Genomic DNA, 18,611 nt, shown 5'->3' with positions numbered 1-18,611 from the left:
AATCAGTGTAAGTCACTTTTCAAATTGGTTTCTTCTTAAAGTTAATGATGCATAAAATGTATGAATGTATGAAATGTTTATCTCAATAAAAATAATTATTAGTATCTTTACGGGAATCTTTATTTTATTACCAGTTTTACAAATAGCCAATTTTCTCATTTTCTATATTCAGTGACTTACACTGATTGACTTCTGAGCCCTCCATATACAGGGTATTTCAGAAAGACCTCCCGTAAATACAGTGACTTTAATTAGTCATTTCTAACTACAGACACTAAAAATCATTAAAATTTTAATATAAAGTTAATTAGAGTTTAAAATATTACTAAGAATGTATGTGTTTATGAGACATTCACAATAAGTTTTGACATGAGCCTACTTTGAGAAAAGTCACTTATCTTATACACCGTAATATTGTGAGTTCAATTAAAAGCCTTTTTTTCTCGAAAACCGTCCACATTAGAAAGTTCTAACAAGAGTCCATTATTTTTAGAAAATAGAATTATACATTAGAAATTGCAGCCTGAATGGTAAAAAACCTAGAACCTAAAATGTAATAGAATAGGAATGTAGCGTAACTAGCGCCCTCTATGAAATATACAAAAAATAACTAGACCAGCGTATTTGGCGTCCTTAAAAATCCAGGAATTCCAAATTTCGCACCGTTTGGAAATTTTCGTAAAAATTCTATTTAAAAATTTTTATTTTGTCGCTCTGTATCTCGAAAACAAAAGGAGATAGACATATAGTTCATAAGTCAAAAAATTCTTATTTTTTGTCGTACTGTCGACCCCTGTATTTACGGGAGATCTTCTGAAACACCCTGTATAGGTACATATAGTAATTTCGTTGTATTTAAATTTTTAACTTTGATCTGTTTTTTAAATTCATAGCGTTCTGTAATTCGTTTTGGCAATGTTTTATCTACCGGAACATTGGTAAATATATTAACTACATCAGTATTAAATGATTTATATTGAAATTGCTAGATGAAAGTTTTTCCAAGAAATGTTGTGTTTTTGTTTTATGTTGTGTTGTGTTTTATGTGTTGCGGTATGAGAGCAAGAGATTTAATAGTTTCTAATAAATATTTAGTCAGTTTATTGCAGGGTGAACTCGTCTAAATATGAGTACCGAGTAACGAGTGCTAATAATTATAATAGCATAGCACAATAAATAGCACGATAAAATGCTAAATAAATACATAATTAAAAGAATATAAATAAAAATTGAATACTATATTATATATCTAATATTTTTACACACTTTCTATTAAAATTGGTCACAATTTTCGTGTATCTTCATTCTGTTATGTAAAACAGCACTTAGAAATAAACTGTATTTTTTCCTATATAAAATAAACATTATTTTTTAAAAATAAGTTAACACGAGTCGAAAACACACGTATCGTATTATAACAAAAAAAAAAATAAATAAAAATCTTTGTAGGTCCGTTTTTAAGGAAACAGAATTGTATTAAGGAAAGTTGTCTTAAGTTTGTTTATTATTATCGCCCATTCTTGACTATATATCCTGTATTATTAAACTGATTACATTATAGAATGTTTCTTGACAAATAAAATAATGTACATTTTGGCTATTTTGTCACACAATGAAAGAGGAATTACCAAAACATAATATCAATATCACATAACTTACATACCATTAACTTTTCACTAATTGAAATGTGCTCAAGTACAGGATGATTCACTATATTTTGACCTCCCTTTAACTTTTTTGTTTTAAGACTTATAAAAAATGTAAAATACAAAAATTGCACGATTTTTTTTATAATTTTTCGAAAATGATATTTGAAAAACAAATGAGGTTCAAACAAAATGGCCGCGGATGTTAACTTTGTTAAGTTAAATGGAACACCCTGTATATTTTTACATATTTGGATAGAACGTTTCCTCCGAGCATAATCATATAGCAAATGGGCAGGGGGGTCAAAATATAGTGAATTGTACATTGAAAAGTTTATGTTAAATACATGAACTTCTTTAACAAAAAATTCAATTATCTTTAAAATAAATAATATTACCATTAGCTAAGTTTTAATACTAATCTGTTCCAAATAAGTTGCAGAGTCATAGTAAAATAATAATGACAAGGTTTTTTTATGTTTAATCTAAAAATAAACAATTTTAAGCGGAGGTTAAATCTAATTAGAGATTAAAACGACGTTACAATGGAAAACGATGATATGTCCGTGTCTCCAAATTTGTACATAAAATTTTCAAAATTAATTAAGTATAGTTTATAGATTAAGCTAAACTGCATTTTTCTATCCAGAGGACAAAAAATCTGGATGCCATGATTTTGTCAATACTAACTTGGAAAAAGTTTCATTTGCATTATTAAATAATTTTATGTTTTTGTTAAAAGGATTAAAGTAGATTTAATCCATGAGGACTAAAAGGACACTTTACTTCTTTATATTACGCAAAAAAATTAGTTGCTCATAAAGCTAGAGATAGGTACATAACATATTATGATGTTCGTAATAAAAAAAGTAAAAGTTGTTATAAATATTTACACATAGATACTAACCCTAGTTAATTAAGATTTAATTACTTCTGGATCTTTGACATAGGCAAATATTAGCAGTAAGGAAATACTGTACTTTATTTGATTCCAAAGATGCCTAGTACACACGTTTAAATTAATTTTTTTTGTAATAAAAAATAAATATTGTATATAAAATGATAAAAGTCGCACTGTACAGGGTGTCCCATTAATATTGCGAAAATTCAGGGGGAGTTTACTGTATAAATAAGAAAGAAAGTTCCTATAAACCTATGTCCGAAAATGATTCGTTTCGGAGATACAGGGTGTTGAAATTTAGAGAAAATACAAGGTCTTTACTAATATCTGGAGAACCCTAATTTCGATTTTTTTTTTAAATTGGGTATGTGTATTTATAAAAACGGTAGACGTCTTCTGACGTAATTTGATTTATTTTATCTATTCCAACGGCGTCAGGGGACTCACTCCTGTTGATATTAATAAGTAAACATATGAGACGTCACTGCTTTTTCTTAGGTGTAATATTTTTTTCTAATTATGCGATCAAAAATACAACTTTTTTGTCTCTTTACTTTTTTTGATATCTTGCTTCGTTTTTGAGCAAAAAATTATTATCCTTTCATATGCACATTCTTAAGGGAAGTAGAAAACAAAAATAGAAATTCAATGTTTTAGTTATTTACTAATCAACTTGTATGTTATTGTAAAACAATGTAACAATCTGAGAAACAATAACTCACTAAATAATATTTTTTTAAATACCTAATTAATATTAACAGAAACACAAGAAAAAATATTTAACAAACAGCAATGATATGAAAACTACTTTACATACACAGGCGTTACAACAGTTGTTGAAAATGTGCACCTTCAACCCTAATAGAGGCATCTATCCTACGACACATTGATTATTGGGGAACCCGTTCAAACATTTCGGCTGTGTCCAATTGTTTCACAGGATGCGACAATGCGGTTTCTTAATTCGTCTATGGTTTGCACTGGAGTCGTATAAACCAAATGTTTGAGGTGACCCCAAAAGAATCCAACGAATTTAAGTCGGGATACCTTGGAGGCCAGGGTTGAGTACCTTCTCGACCTATCCAGTGATTTGGATAGATATTGTTCAAATATTCACATGCAGCTAAACTGAAATGGGGTGGAGCACCATCGTGCATAAAATACATTTGCAATCTTACTGGCAATGGGATGTCTTCCAAAACTACAGGCAATTCATCCTCAAGAAAACGGCGATAAACATCTCCAGTAAGCCTCGGTGGTAAAAAAATGGGCCTATTACGTGGTTTCGCATAATTCCGTCCCATACATTAAGTGAAAACTGGTGTTGATGACGGTCTTCTAATATAGAATTTGGGTTCTCGTCCGCCCATACATGATTATTAAGGAAGTTCATTATGGCTTTTCTAGAAAAATTCGCCTCATCCGTGAATAGTAGTTCGGCTAAAAATTGAGGATTTTCCCCAATTTTTTGTCGTATCCATCGACATAAATCTAATCTTAACGGAAAATCAGTCGGTAAAAGTGCCTGAACCCGTTAGATGTGATAAGGGTATAGAAAATTATTTTTTAAAATCCTGAAAATTGTAAAACGACTTACATTTAAGTTTCTAGCAATCTGTCTGGTACTTGTTGTTGGAGTGTCCTCAATTTCATGAAGTACATCTTCCTCCAATTGTAGGGTTATTGCTGTGCGGGGTCGCCCGTTTTCTGCGGTAAGTTTTCGAAAACTTCCAGTTTCACTAAGACGTTGTTGAAGACTGGTGATGATAGTATGATGAGGAATTATACGATTAGGGTATTTCTGCTCATAGAGGCGCCTTGCGGCTAATGCATTACCGTTGGCAAGGCCATAAAGAAAATGCATATCGCACATTTCACTATTTCTGTCACGCGCGCTCGCTATGGGACCTATAGTGTTGTAGGAGGTTAGCTGAGCGTTGCGCTATGAAAATAACATCACGCTGTTGTACTATCTAGCACTTTCCGTGCACCTAACCTCCTACACTATAGGTCCCATAACGACTCGCACTTGTGATAGAAAATAGTATGTGCAACTCGTTCGGAAAAGTTGCCATAGCGCTACTTGGGCGCTTTCCCCCCCTTCTTCGCTCGTGCGTCAACTGCGTCCGCGTGGCGCTATTGGCAACTTTTCCCCACTCGTTACACAATGTACTATTGTGTAATTCATTTTGGCAAGCAGGAATTGACAACTACACAATTCAAGTACTTATTAAAATCACACACAAGCTATTAATTTTTTGCTCGAAAACGAAGCAAAATATCAAAAAAAGTAAAGAGACAAAAAAGTTGAATTTTTTATCGCATAATTAGAAAAACATATGACACCTAAGAAAAAGCAGTGACGTCTCAAATGTTTACTTATTAATATCAACAGGAGTGAGTCCCCGGACGCCGCTGGAATAAATAATAAATCAAATTACGTCAGAAGACGTCTACCGTTTATATAAGCAAACATATCAAATTTCAAAAAAATCGGAATTAGGGTTCTCCAGATATTAGTAAAACCTTGTATTTTCTCTAAATTTCAATAAATTGTATCTCCGAAACGAAGCATTTTCGGACATAGGTTTATAGGAACTTTCTTTTTTATTTTTGGTCAAGGAAACTACCCCTGAATTTTTTCGCAATATTAATGGGACACCCTGCAACAGCGCAATAATCTACACTTATAAAAATATAATGTAAAACAATTAGTGAAATAAGCAAAGGCAAAGTTCAGTGGGGTTATTATTGATGTTTTTCATACTCTACAATTACTTGAAAACAAGATATGCCTAGAGATTTATATGAATAATATACACAGTCATATTATTTACTTACTTCGGTATTTATTTATAACATTATATTTAGGTAGTTAAAACACCGTGCTGTATTATTACGCCACAAATGAATCTAAACATGCCTACTGAAACTAATTTTAAGATAAAAAGTTCATATGAACATTTTTTTGGACGCTCTGTATCTCAAGAACCTAGCCGTTGCAGACCCATGTTCATAAGAACTTTTTAGTCAAGATTCACGGTTTAAAGTTTGTACAAGTACTTAACAAACACCATGTATATTTTTATTTAAAATTTATGAAAAAATAATTTTTCCTGTGGATTAATAAAGTTTTATAAATGCTTCAGAAAAGTCAGTGGAAGACTTATTTATATTTCCCTAACGACGAATTTCTCCATAAGAAAGTACGTACATACGTAATAAGGAAAAAGGAATAACCCGTTTAGAAATAACCGGAAAATTTAACATTTGTAGGCAAATTCATTATCAGATATGGTAATATTTACACACCGTTAGACATTAAATGTCTGCTAATTAAGATTTATATTGTTTTCAGATGTTCATCAGTAAAAACGCGTACAGAAATATTTTATTTTATATCGTATTTTAATAAATTATCTACTTTCTCGGTATGAAATTAATTGATATCACGTTTATGGGAGAAAATCGCAGGTTTTTTAATACCATGACAAGAGTGCTGTAGAAATTAATCGATTGGAATTTATAACCGTCGTTCTAATATAATATTCTATTTAACTGAATACGTCTTCAATCTTTAAGAAGATTAGTACCTATTATCACAAAGAAAAATGAAGTGAATCAATTGAATGTTTGCAGGGAAGTCACCCCTTGAGAAAGTATAATACTAAAACCATTTTCTCATTTCAAAAGTGGCCACTCAAATACGAATGAATCTCCTAGTACAAAGGGATTGTCTAATTTTTAACGAAAATCATTTAAAAGTATTTGAATGTCACGATCATAATTCAAAATATTCTCTCATTAACAGAATAGCACTGCTACCAGCAATGGAGCACGGTGCTTCAATGTCAACCTCAAGAAAACAAAGCAATGGTCGTAACAAATGACATCTATCTGCAGTCTAGTTTATTCACTAATAGATCTATTCACCAGTAGGTCCAGTAGATAAAACATTAAATATTATCAAAGATAAATTAGAAAATGATAACAATGTGGCACATGAAACTAATTGAAGTATAGGATGCATACCTAATGGAATTACTAAGATTATGTATAAAATCTACTTGGGTTCATTGTCATCACCATTTTGTTGAAGAATATTAAATTAACAATTTAATTAAAAAGCCCACCATATTTTTGCAATTTGTACGCTTTCCTTGAATGAATTAAATATTTTCTAGATACTATTAGTAATAAAGAACCAATTTAAATTTACTTCAAAAATAATAATACATTACCTTTTCTAAATATTTTAATTTAAAAAATGTTATTTCAATAGAAAGAACTGTTTATACAGAGTGTCCCACCAGGAATTGCCACTATCGATATCTCGGAAAGTACTGATCCGATAAATCTGAAAATTTGACAACCTAGCAAATGCAGCAGGGCCGACACGGCTAAAATAACGAGCGTTCAAATAAAAACGTGGTCGAAGTTGGCTCTGACACATTGGACGTAGGGAGTAGCTTATAGCGACCAACTTAACCTCATTTCTCAACGAGCTGTATAGCAGCTGTCAGTTTCAATAACGTTAATGACTATATAACTTTATTTTAAAAAATAATCTTGATAACAATAACAAACAAAGGAGCTGCGGAAAGTGTCCCCCTCCTTGTTATAACAATAAATTAAAGCAGCTGCTGAAAGTGTCCCCCTCCTTGTTCCAAGCACTTTTCACACCTGTTCCTCAAAGAATTAAAGACATTTTCTAAGATGCTCGGGGTATTGTTAATTTCACGAATCTTCTCTATAAATCGAGCATGCAGATGGTTTAAATCAGGAATAGGCAGTTCAAAAATAGTGTTTTTAAGGTAAGGCCACAAAAAGAAATCACACGGCGTAATATCACATGACCTCGGTGGAAATTCATGTTCAGCATTGAGACTTATTAGTCGATTTTGGAAAACTTCCCTGAACATATTCATCGTCTCGCCTGCCGTATGTGCCCTTGCGCCATCTTGTTGAAAGTAAAAGTTTGTAATTTCGTTTTCTTCCAGCTGGTTAACAAAAGGAGCGATAATTTCTTCTCTATACCTTTGCGCAGTAAGAGTATCATTAAAAAAATAGATCCTCCTTCGATTGAGAGCACGCCAAACTCCAATTTTTTGAGCGTTTAGAGGGCCCTCGACAAAAAAGTTATCTGGTTTTTCAGAAGACCACATTCTCATATTCTGTGAGTTTACGTAACCACTTAAATGAAACCAGGCTTCATCAGAAAAAAAGGTGATATTATGAAGTTCACCGTAGTTGTTTAAAAACCATTCACAAAATACAGCCCGTCGCGGAAAATCAACTTCATGAAGTTCTTGCTGACAAGTTAAACGATAGGAGAACAAACGCAAATCTTTTTTTAACACTGTGTGGTAGGTACCGACTGATACTCCCACCATTTGTGATAAAACACGTACAGAAGTTCTTGGCGCATTTTCCATTATTTGTTGGGACATTTTCTTTTAATTCTTCAGTCCGCTTTTTAGGTCGGCCGCTTCCTTCCTTTCTTGTTACACTGCCCGTTTCACGAAAAACATTAACACAACGCTGAACTGCACTTTGAAAAATTTTGTACTCAACAACGCCGGGAAATTGATTTTGAAATTCTCTGAAACATTCCTCAATAGAATACTTCCATATTCCATCAAACTTGCGTCCATTTCTAAAGTAGGACTCTATGATAAACACTTTTTGTTCTTGAGAAAACACCATTTTAAACGCTTTTTAAAACGAAAATATTCAAATTGATAGCGGCGATATAGCGCTTTGACAGATGACGTTTAAGTTCATTTGCTATACGCTACGCCCTACGTCCAAATTTTCAGAACCAACTTGACCACGTTTTTATTTGAACGCTCGTTATTTAGAACCCTATGGCACTTTGACATTAAGTTTCTTATTTTAATTGGGACACCCTATATATTATTGCATTTTTGGATTCTACGTGAAATTTGAAGTTATAGATTTTAAGATATTAATTTTTAATGAAAAAATTTGACAAATAATGCAGAGGACCGCGGAGATACTAGTAACCCTTTTCAGGAGCGTGATATCAAGTGAATTTTTGGTACCTGTAAAGTGCATAGGTAAAACTAGATTATGCTACATCAATAAATTAAAATATTTAATACTAGGTGGTTCATTTTTGTTGTTACATTTTGATAACTTCAAACAGCTATAACTTTGTTAACTTTTATGGAACACCCTGTATTTTTTTATTTTGTCGGTTGCATATTGAAATTTCCTTTCTAGCCATATAAGCATTGTTAGGTTTGCCTTACTACTTAGAGATATTTGCAATTTTCTATTTTTTTGAAGTTTTTCTTGTATCAGATCTGTTATCAAATTGGCCATGAGCAGAAACACTCCAAAAACAATTAAAATAACTTGACATTTTGTCAAGATAGTTGTCAAATTATGTTGTGTCTGTAATAGTTTTTGCCGAAAATTTAAATAAAAATGCCTGCGGATCGTGACATCCTTTCCGCACAGGGGTTTATTTGATTAGGTAATTTTTTTTCACAGGTGCAAAATACTCAAATAAATAAAGTAAAAACGTAACCATATCCCATTAACTTTACACGATGCTATTGACCGTACAAGAAGCCAAGTATAACAGTACCTAATACAAGTGCATATACTGGATCAATAATTGCCACATAAATTTGATTCATTCAGCAAAATAACTTTAGATACATTCAATATTATCAGCTAAGAATATTGTCTAGGAAGTGAGATATTTTTCGCATACCTAGAATTTTGGTATCACTTCATTTGATTTTGATTTTTAGGAAACTAAAACTGAATTAACTTGAATACAGTAAAAGCACAAGAGCAAATAACAAAATATACAGGGTGTTTCAATTAAAACATACCACCTTGAAAATATCAGAATAAAAAACTGAGACATGTCGATTTTCTTTTCAAGGAGGACATGTGATGGCGTATGTTCTGGTGTCTTGGAAGCTACCCCTTAGGCAGGGATGTAAACTACCCTTAGACTTTAAATGGCACTTTATGTTGAGTGACACCTCATTTTAAAGTTTTTTCAATTCTGCTCACGACGACATACGACTGTTTAAAATTTTACTTTAGATATGACAATAAAATCAACACTTAAAGAATAAGACAAAAGATCAATGAATGAAAGAATGTTATTTTATGAAGTGTTCAAATTGGTTTCCCTACGCTTCCATACAATAATAAAACATTTGGTTCACTTCCGAACGAACATTTCGAAGCATTTCGGGCGTTATTTGACGACATTCTTCAACAATTTCTCAATAAAAAAATTTAAACGGGACAATATTGTCTCATCTTGTCTTGTCTAGACAATAAATATCCCGTAAACTCATCACAAAGTCGATTGAATTCCAATTCTTGAAAATGGTTTATACAATTGCTGACAAAGTGGAAATAATGAGTTTGTTCTACAAGAATAATGTCTGTGCACGGCAGGCAGAACAGATTCTTAATGTTTGTCATTCTGACAAAAACACTTCGCATCGGTACGTCCTGGATTTAGTGCATACATTTTCGGAACCTGGATCGGTTGCAAATAGAAAGCATCAACGTGAACACGTCGTACGTAATGAGGATAATCAGATAGCTGTCCTGGTTCACATTGCAATGCAACCAAATTTGAGTCTCAGGAAACGTGCAAGTACTGTAAAATTTCTGTACCTAGTTGCCGCCGAATCTTAAAAATTCATAAGTATCATCCATACAAAATTAAATTGGTACAAGAAATTAATGGAGACGATCTTGATCGCCGCTTGCAGTTCTGTGAAGAAATGAGTGATCAGGCTCGAAGGAATCCAAATTTTTTGTTCTCAAACATGTATCTGAATCTAATGGAAACGAATATCTAGCCGATTTGGAAGTATTGGAAAATGACAACGCTTTGCCAGAAGATGTGTGGTTTCAGCAGGATGGTGCTCCACCATATTATGCCGTAGCTGTGCGTAATTTTCTTAATCAGAACTTTCCAAATCACTGGATAGGACGCAGAGGTTCAATTGCGTGGCCTCCCAGATCGCCGGATCTAACGCCCTTAGACTTTTTTCTATGGTGACACTTAAGGCGAAAGTTTATGTAACAGGACCAAATTCACTTGAGGAGCTTCGTCGGCGAATTGTTGAAGAATGTCGCCAGATAACGCCCGAAATGTTCGTTCGGAAGTGGTGCAAAGATTTTATTATTGTATGGAAGCGAGAGAAACCAATTTGTACACTTAATAATTCTTTCATTCACTGATATTTTGTCTTATTCTTTAAGTGATGATTTTATTGTCATATCGAAACCAAAATTTAAAAAGTCGTATGTCGTCGTGAGCAGAATTGACAAAGCTTTAAAATGAGGTGTCACTCAGCAAAGGGCGTCATTTAAAGTTTAAGGGTATTTTACGCCCCTGCCTAAGGGGTAGCTTTCAAGACACCAAAACTTACGCCATCACGTATCATCTCCCTTGATAAAAAAAATCAACGCGTCATAAGTTTTTTTGTTTTTTTTTAATTCCGATATTTTCCAGGTGGGAAGTTTCAATTGATACACCCTGTATGTATGTATGTATGTATGTATGTATGTATGTATGTATGTATGTATGTATGTATGTCGGAGGGGTGGTGGAATTGTCTTCCACCACACCACTTAGGCCTTATTAGGCCCCTTGTACACCCTCCATTACTCGAGTACTTTTCTTCTGATACACCCTGTATGTTCATAAATGTTCTCTTCAGTGACATTAAGGAAATAAATTACCAAAACGCTACCGGATGGGGTGAATATACAACTCAGTTTTTTTATTTTACATTTAAGTGACAGCCATTGAAAATACAACGCCGTTTTCAAAAATGAATTACCTTCAACAGTTTTTGCGAAAAAACGTGTTTCCAAAGGTAAGTCGATCACCCCTTGCTTTGACTTTATATACAGGCTGTTACAAATTCGCTTCCCACTACAGGAATCTCGGAAATGGTAAGAGGTACGAAGTAGCTTAAGTTTAAATAACTAAATGGATTTCACAAGGTCTAACGACACTTACAGTGTACGATAATTCAATAAACAAATAAATTTAAATAAAAAATTTAGATAAATTTGGAACGAATACACCGAAGACTAATTTTTCGAGACAAAACGTCTGCATCTGGTTAGGGCTGAGGCAGTACAGTATTGGGGGTCATGAAGGCTTGCAAAAATTGTAATAAAATTTCCAGGGTCGTATTTTAAAAAATGAAGTTGATGATGGTCCTGGAGAGACGAAACGTTACATATAAAAATTGATTATGCCATTCGATAAAGGGCAAAAAGTGGCCATGAGAAAGTGTTCTTCGTTTTTCAATATCTCCTCAAACAAGGTTGAAATGAAACAAAAACGGATTTCCAAAATTTCGTTTTTTTTTTTTAAATATTTCGAAAACTAATCATGTTAGCTTTGATTTTTTAGAGGCATATTGTTGGTCCCCTGATTACGCAACTTTGCCCCCATTTAAGCTACTTCGTATCTCTTACCGTTTCCGAGATCCCTGTAGTGAGAAGCGAATTTGTAACAGCCAGCAGATATACCTGTAATTCTACTCAACAACAACTTGATTAGTTCAGTTATTTAGCATTGAATTAATTTAAATCACTGGTTGTTTGAAAAATATAAAAGTAAAATTGTGTATACAAGTTTTTACTAAATTTCTACAGAAAATTGTTTTGCGAAGAATTGTTAGAATTTCTTTGGATTGAAAACCATTTCTATTTATTAGCCGAAAAAAAAAAGAAGTTGATCAAAAAATCGACTACAGTCCGTACGTATTTGTTAAGATATAATTCCAAAAAGACCTCTGCGTCACTTTCTTGGAATTAACCGCATTCGACACCCGAGGTAGCAGTTTGCATACTGTGTATTGTAGCTACGAAGGCGCTTTTCTTCCTAAATGTATCGTCCGGTGTAATTTCTTATTAAAATAAAACAATGGAGGTGAAAAATATAAGAAAGGAATTTAATTCCCAGTTGAAGAGTAGGTATCGTATTTAGCGTGTGGATATAATTATTTTAAGACAAGAAAATTTCGCGGAAAATTTCAAGGCACGCTCCTGCCGCGGTAAATTGTTACAGTAGTTCCGATAACTGAACTTTATTGGCTTATTCTTTTCTTGGAACTCTGTCTCAACAAATATTGTACGGACTGTAAGTTTTATTGTATAGTACAAAAATTATGGTACATTTTCTAGCTTCAAAAAGTGAATACAGTAGCACTAGTTTTATTTTATTAATAAATATACCAATTCTAGTTAGATTGTAGAATGTTGATAATTATTGTATTTATTTTAAATATTTTAGATTAAGTACGTGTTAGAGAAAAATTATATTGTGAATATTTTGGGGGGGATTTAATGAGGCATTTTATACATATTTTTCGATTAACCCCTAAAAAGCTACATGACGCTCGATATCGTTCTTTCTTTTAGAAATAAATAATGTAAGAAAGACAAAATTTGCTAGATAGAAATATTAACTGGTAAATTAAGTTAGGTATTTTTCTTGTTTTCTCGCCATAAAGAGATCCAGGCACCTAATAAATTTTTCTTGTTTAAACAAATTTTTCTTTGTAAATATTGAAACAAAAAAAAAATCTAGTCAAATGACTTGGAAACTTTTTAATAATAACGAAATCCTATATCTGTTGTTTAGAATTACAAATTCAGCTGATGTAATAAATAATTCACTCGAAATCTTAAGGAGAGTTACTTTTACTTTGCACAAACCTACAAGTCTATACATACTACTGAAAATGGATGCTATTTTGAGCCTAGTAACAAGTTTTTTAAATAATTTTTTTCTGCAATCTAGTACAATAAGGAATATACCTTTAGGTATACATATCCACACAAAAGATAGGAATTCGGTGATGCCATTCTTCCATTCAATATTTATCTAGATAATTTTAAAATTTACAAAAAAATTATGACAACAAAATAAAAGGTGTTCGTTGTTCAACCTACTTATGGGGAACTAAGGACAAGAGAATTACGTTATTAGAGTTTTTCTCGTTTTATTGTTTTTTAAAGAAATAGTTTAAACTTCATTTTACCCCCGCCATTGAAGGCCTTCATACAATAAAAAATTTATATGAAAGACCCTTCTTAAAATTCGAGAAAGTTCCTCATTTTTGCACTTATTTCCGGAAAGGTGTTTGTTATTGCAGTTACATAAGTCTGGCATAAAATTATACTCGTACGTCTATCGTGATCCGCAATTTGCTGACATGGTTGATTTTTATTCTAAAATTTGCTGAATTTAAATTTAATTAAAGATTTAACGATTCGGAGAAAACCGGAAAAATTGGTGAAAAACCTCCATTCTTTTTCGAACACAATATTTTTAATAGAATTTCAACATAAAAGCAAACTAAAAAATTAAGCTCAGGAAAAATAGAATTTTGCGAATTGCACTTAAAGGAGATCTTCAAATTCCATGTCCGATGCTTCTGATTGTATCTAGAGTTCTTCTTAATCATTTTGAACACTGAACATTTTGAACATATAGGTACAGAACTTTTGTTAGCTTCATCTAAAAAAGCGGAAATAATCCGATGATTTTTGGGTTATTTGTTTTTAAATATACCGTGTGAGTACCGCATTTTTACCCTTTCTTTTGCAAGCAGAAAATTATGTAACCATTTCAACGTCAAAAAATTTCTTTCTCTTTTCTAAGAAATAAGTTGGACTTAATTAAAAATGCAAACAAACATTTGACACAAAGATTTGAATAATGGTAAAACCACTAGAAAAAACTATCGACTATGGGGTATCAAAAAACTCAAAATTGGATGCTAAATCCAAAAATGAAGGGGTTGCCTTTTATAAAATTGGATGTTTACGTCATCAGGCCGCCATTTTGACCAATATGGCTAATGTGCCTACGTCAAAAGAAAGCTAACTAAATTTACCAATTGACGTGTTTTTTGCATAGAATTTAAAAACATTATTTAAGACATGTGAATTTTGTGCGGCACTTTATAAACACACGGTATAATAATTATTTGTTTTGGCAAACATAGAAGCTAGACGCAATGAGGTCTTCATTATCACCAATTTTAAGTAATATTTATGGATTTTTTTGAAGAAAACTGTTAATAATTTATATAAAAGTCTACCATTTAGCGGAGACGATATTTTGCAATTTGGCCTTTTACCATTGAGAAATTAAATGTTTTTCTAGATAACATTAATAACAAGGAACCAACAATTAAATTTACTTACTTATTAGAAAACAACAGTACTTACATTATCCTTTTTAGATATTTTAATTTAAAAAAATTGCAATTTTTTATAAACAAACGTTTATATAGGAAACTAACTAACAGATATCTAAATTATAATTTGAATCATCATATTAATATAGAGAAAAGTGTGATTAAATGTTTGAACGATAAAGCTAAACTGGTTTCTTCAAAAGACGAAATTATAAATAATAAATTGAAATTTACAAAAAATCTACTAATAAACAATTAATCCAGAGAATGTCGAAATATTTTTTGAAAATATCGAAAGTAAAATAAATTCTATCAGAAAACAAAAGTAAATTACATATACATTAAAAATTCCATAATATTCCTGTATTTTCGGAAAAATTAAGGAGAATAGGTAATAAAATTAACATTGTTTTTCAAACAACTAATATTTAACGGACTTTGACAAAGATGTGCCCAAAAGAATTATTTTCAAAATTCAAAAAATTTACAAATCTACAATCTTTAAAAACTATAATAGCATAAAGCTTATATAAAAAACGAGAATTTGAGAAATCAAAAATTTGCGATTAGGCTTATATAGGAAAATACCTAATTCATTGTGTTCAGCCAAAAGTTTGGAGAAGGGAAATAATATCGTTAAAAAATGAAAAAGAACTGCGATTATTTTGTTTAGGGTAAAAGATGTTGGCAAATTCTAAAAGATGAAACAAGTGATAATAACATGAATATCATCCTATCATATATCTCTAATTATGGAAACATGCAAAAACAAACAAATAGAATCTATCAAAAATAAAAAAACCGACAGATTTTCGAAACTTCGACAACTTTTTAAAGACCGCGATATAAAGTGATATTTTTTTTGTATTTTGCGTTTGTCTCCTTTTTTAAGTGTGATATTTTTAGCTAGGCAGAACTATTTTCTCAAAAATAACCCTCGACTGATACTTTTTGTGCAAGGTTATTTCGTTAATTTAAAAAAAAATCACAGGTAACAAAGTACCCAAAAGAAATAAGGAAGTAACTAAAGAAATAGGAAAATGATCTCTGCATAATAATATTTGGACATTAGTTTTTCATTTTTTCATAAAATTTATAACATAAAAAGTACCATATGACTTAAGAAACGTTGCTTTCTAGAAAAATAGTACACCACAAAGATATTTAACATTTATAAACGATGTTAGTCATAAGTTCCACGTCAAAGAAATATTTTTTTATGCTGAGAGCACAAAATTATCTTTGCTATAATCTATGTCTGTACTCATTTTTATTGTGATCTCATTATTTTTATTTTTATGGACAATGACAAAGTTTCTTTACAAAAAAGTAGTAGAAATTACAAAAACTAGTTAAATATAGTAAACTAGTCAAAGATGGAAATATTTTTATTAAATTTTATTGTACTGTTTTCAACAAAAGTGTCAATATCATTAGAGCTATTGTTTACAATTTTATAAAATAATTAGCAATAAAGTGATTCTATTTTATCTATGTTGTGAGAAACAACCAATTAAAAACTTAAAAACTTTTTTGAAAATATGTTTGAATATTTACCCAAATATAACATCCATGCAGACTCTTTTTATAAATTTGATTATTATTCACAATTAAATATTTCTATAAAACACTACTTTCTGTCACGTTTGTCACAAAGTATTAGATATTTCATTTTTAATCTTATCTTACAATAAGGATATATGGAGGTGTGGGATTGCAGCTAAAATTATTTACGGTATACGTACATATAATATTAAATACAAAAATATTAAAAAAAAGAAACAGTTACTATTCACTAATTTAATGCAATTATTAATAAAAAAATATATATCTACTCACCAGTTATTTATTGCTAATTCTGTGTGAAACTGCACTGTAAACAATATACTATTTATAAATAAAAATATAAACCATATTGTTAAAGTTTACTTAAATCAACAACTCTAACATATTTCAACATTGTCCGGTTAGTTATATTTCTTTAAAATAATGTTCCGGTTAAGACTCTTTCCCCTCTAATTATTCTCATGGTTCAAGAAGGGGACTACTTTTGTAATTCTGTAATAGTAGTCGCAGTCAACTGTGACATAACTACCTTTCGCAATTTTGCCCGCGTGGCTGCCTTGTGGGTTGCCTGGACTCGCGGTGCATTTGTTTCAATTTTTGCGGTAGTAAAACGTGTGAAAATGTTTACTTAAAAAAAATAGTCTACAATCTTAAAGTTAACGACCGACGATAGATGTCAGTGGTAGGTAAATGTTAAAAGACATTGAGTTGGAACGAGGGATTACACAAGGTGTTCAATCTATATATATAAGATTTTAGGAAAATAGTAGAATTTAAAAAGTTACTTATAGCTCAAGTATAAAAAATTTTATTCATTTTAGTTATCATGGGTATGTTGATCAAATATCGCCAGCAAAGTATGCAAACTTTTGTTTTACCGGTTTTTCTTTACAGTGTTTTCGTAAGTAATACTATTTTTCTAGGTTTTCCGAATTTATTATTTTTCAATGATCAATACATTCAATCAATATTTAAATAGTAAATAATCCTGTTTTTCATCAGATCGGATGATTTACAATTAAAAAATGTTTTATCTGCTCCCACTATAGTAAATAGACTGATAATACATTGTTTTTAAGGAGGTAAGTGGATTTTACCGTAGAAGTGGAGGTTGTTGTGGACATCGGGAGGTAAGTGAGGTAACTTACCTCCCTAGGGAAAAAAGCGATTTCGAGTTATAAATGCATATTTTATGAACAAATAAATTTAATATTTGATGAACATTACATTTTATTAATTATTATGAATGAATATTTATAGTAATTGTACAGTTAAAACATTTAGTAATATTTATAAAATCTGGATAATTATTCCACTCGCGTTTACTAATTGTCACATTTTTCTCAAAATGATTTGACCGCTCCATTTCAGTCATCGGAGGCTCAATATTATCTTATTGATTCATTAAAACAGCATGATGCGTCGTACTACTAGAATCTGGCGTTGAAGTGTCATTGTAAAGAATTCTGTTGGCTATTTCATTTTTATTATTTAAACTGTTAGCAACATAACTTTCTGCAATTGTGGCTTGTTTCCACCTACCATGTCTCCTTGATTGCTAATACATCAACTCCTGTATTAACCAGTAACGTTGCCGATGTTTTTCGGAATGAATGACTTGTATATGTTTCAGGATGTTCTAGTTTCAAAAACTGTGCAATCTTATTACGAATCATAGAAAAGGAATTCTTGCCGACTGGTTGGTTGTAACATCTACCTGCTTGATAGCACATAAAAAAGCGTGAAATTTCAGTTTTAATTTCCAATCTAATCTTGATATGTTTCTTGCGAATTTCTAGGTGAGAAACGGAACCCAGATGAGAAGGAATTGTAAACGTACGTGTCATACAATTTTTAGAATCTGGAATTGTAACTACAATAATATCGAAATTTTTGAAATTGACGTCCAAAGTAAGTTTGCATAACTCATCAGAATGGCATGCTCCTGCATGAACGGGTGCCTGAACGAGAAACTCGTTAACTTGTTCTTTTGTAAAAACATTTAACTTTTTAGGTGTATAGCCGTCATTTTTACGTTTCAAAAATGCTCTCAGCCTGGGGTACTTTAATATATCCACGTTCTCCTCTATGAAAATAGTTGACTTAATCATTGAGTATTCACTCCACAAACTCGCCGGAGACTTTAAAGTTCTTGACTTTTCCATGAAATATGTTATTAGAGACATTTCAGAAACACTAGTATTTTTGTTCTGGCACCATTCTTTAAAATTTTTATATGTTCGTCCGTAGCGCACTTTC

General features: G+C 31.4%; 1 protein-coding gene across 3 annotated transcripts in view; it reads right to left on the bottom strand.

Annotated features, from left to right (window-relative positions):
- The window catches only part of LOC108910263 (myosin-11), a 144,432-nt gene extending 127,695 nt beyond the window's left edge, over positions 1 to 16,737 (bottom strand). For 2 of the 3 annotated variants that reach the window (XM_018714815.2, XM_018714816.2), the window contains exon 1: positions 16,626 to 16,737. The gene's annotated coding sequence lies outside the window, so the exon portion shown is untranslated. Of the gene's footprint in view, positions 1 to 4,144; positions 4,428 to 16,625 lie in introns of those variants that run through there. The other variant, XM_023456262.1, reaches the window with a different exon arrangement.
- Positions 16,738 to 18,611: the final 1,874 nt, after the last annotated feature.

The sequence above is a fragment of the Anoplophora glabripennis genome, unplaced genomic scaffold (assembly GCF_000390285.2).
Source record: "Anoplophora glabripennis isolate ALB-LARVAE unplaced genomic scaffold, Agla_2.0 scaffold336, whole genome shotgun sequence".
NCBI classification, from domain to species: domain Eukaryota; kingdom Metazoa; phylum Arthropoda; class Insecta; order Coleoptera; family Cerambycidae; genus Anoplophora; species Anoplophora glabripennis.
Note: the sequence above shows the minus strand (reverse complement) of the source record. Positions and strands in the feature narration are given on the sequence as shown.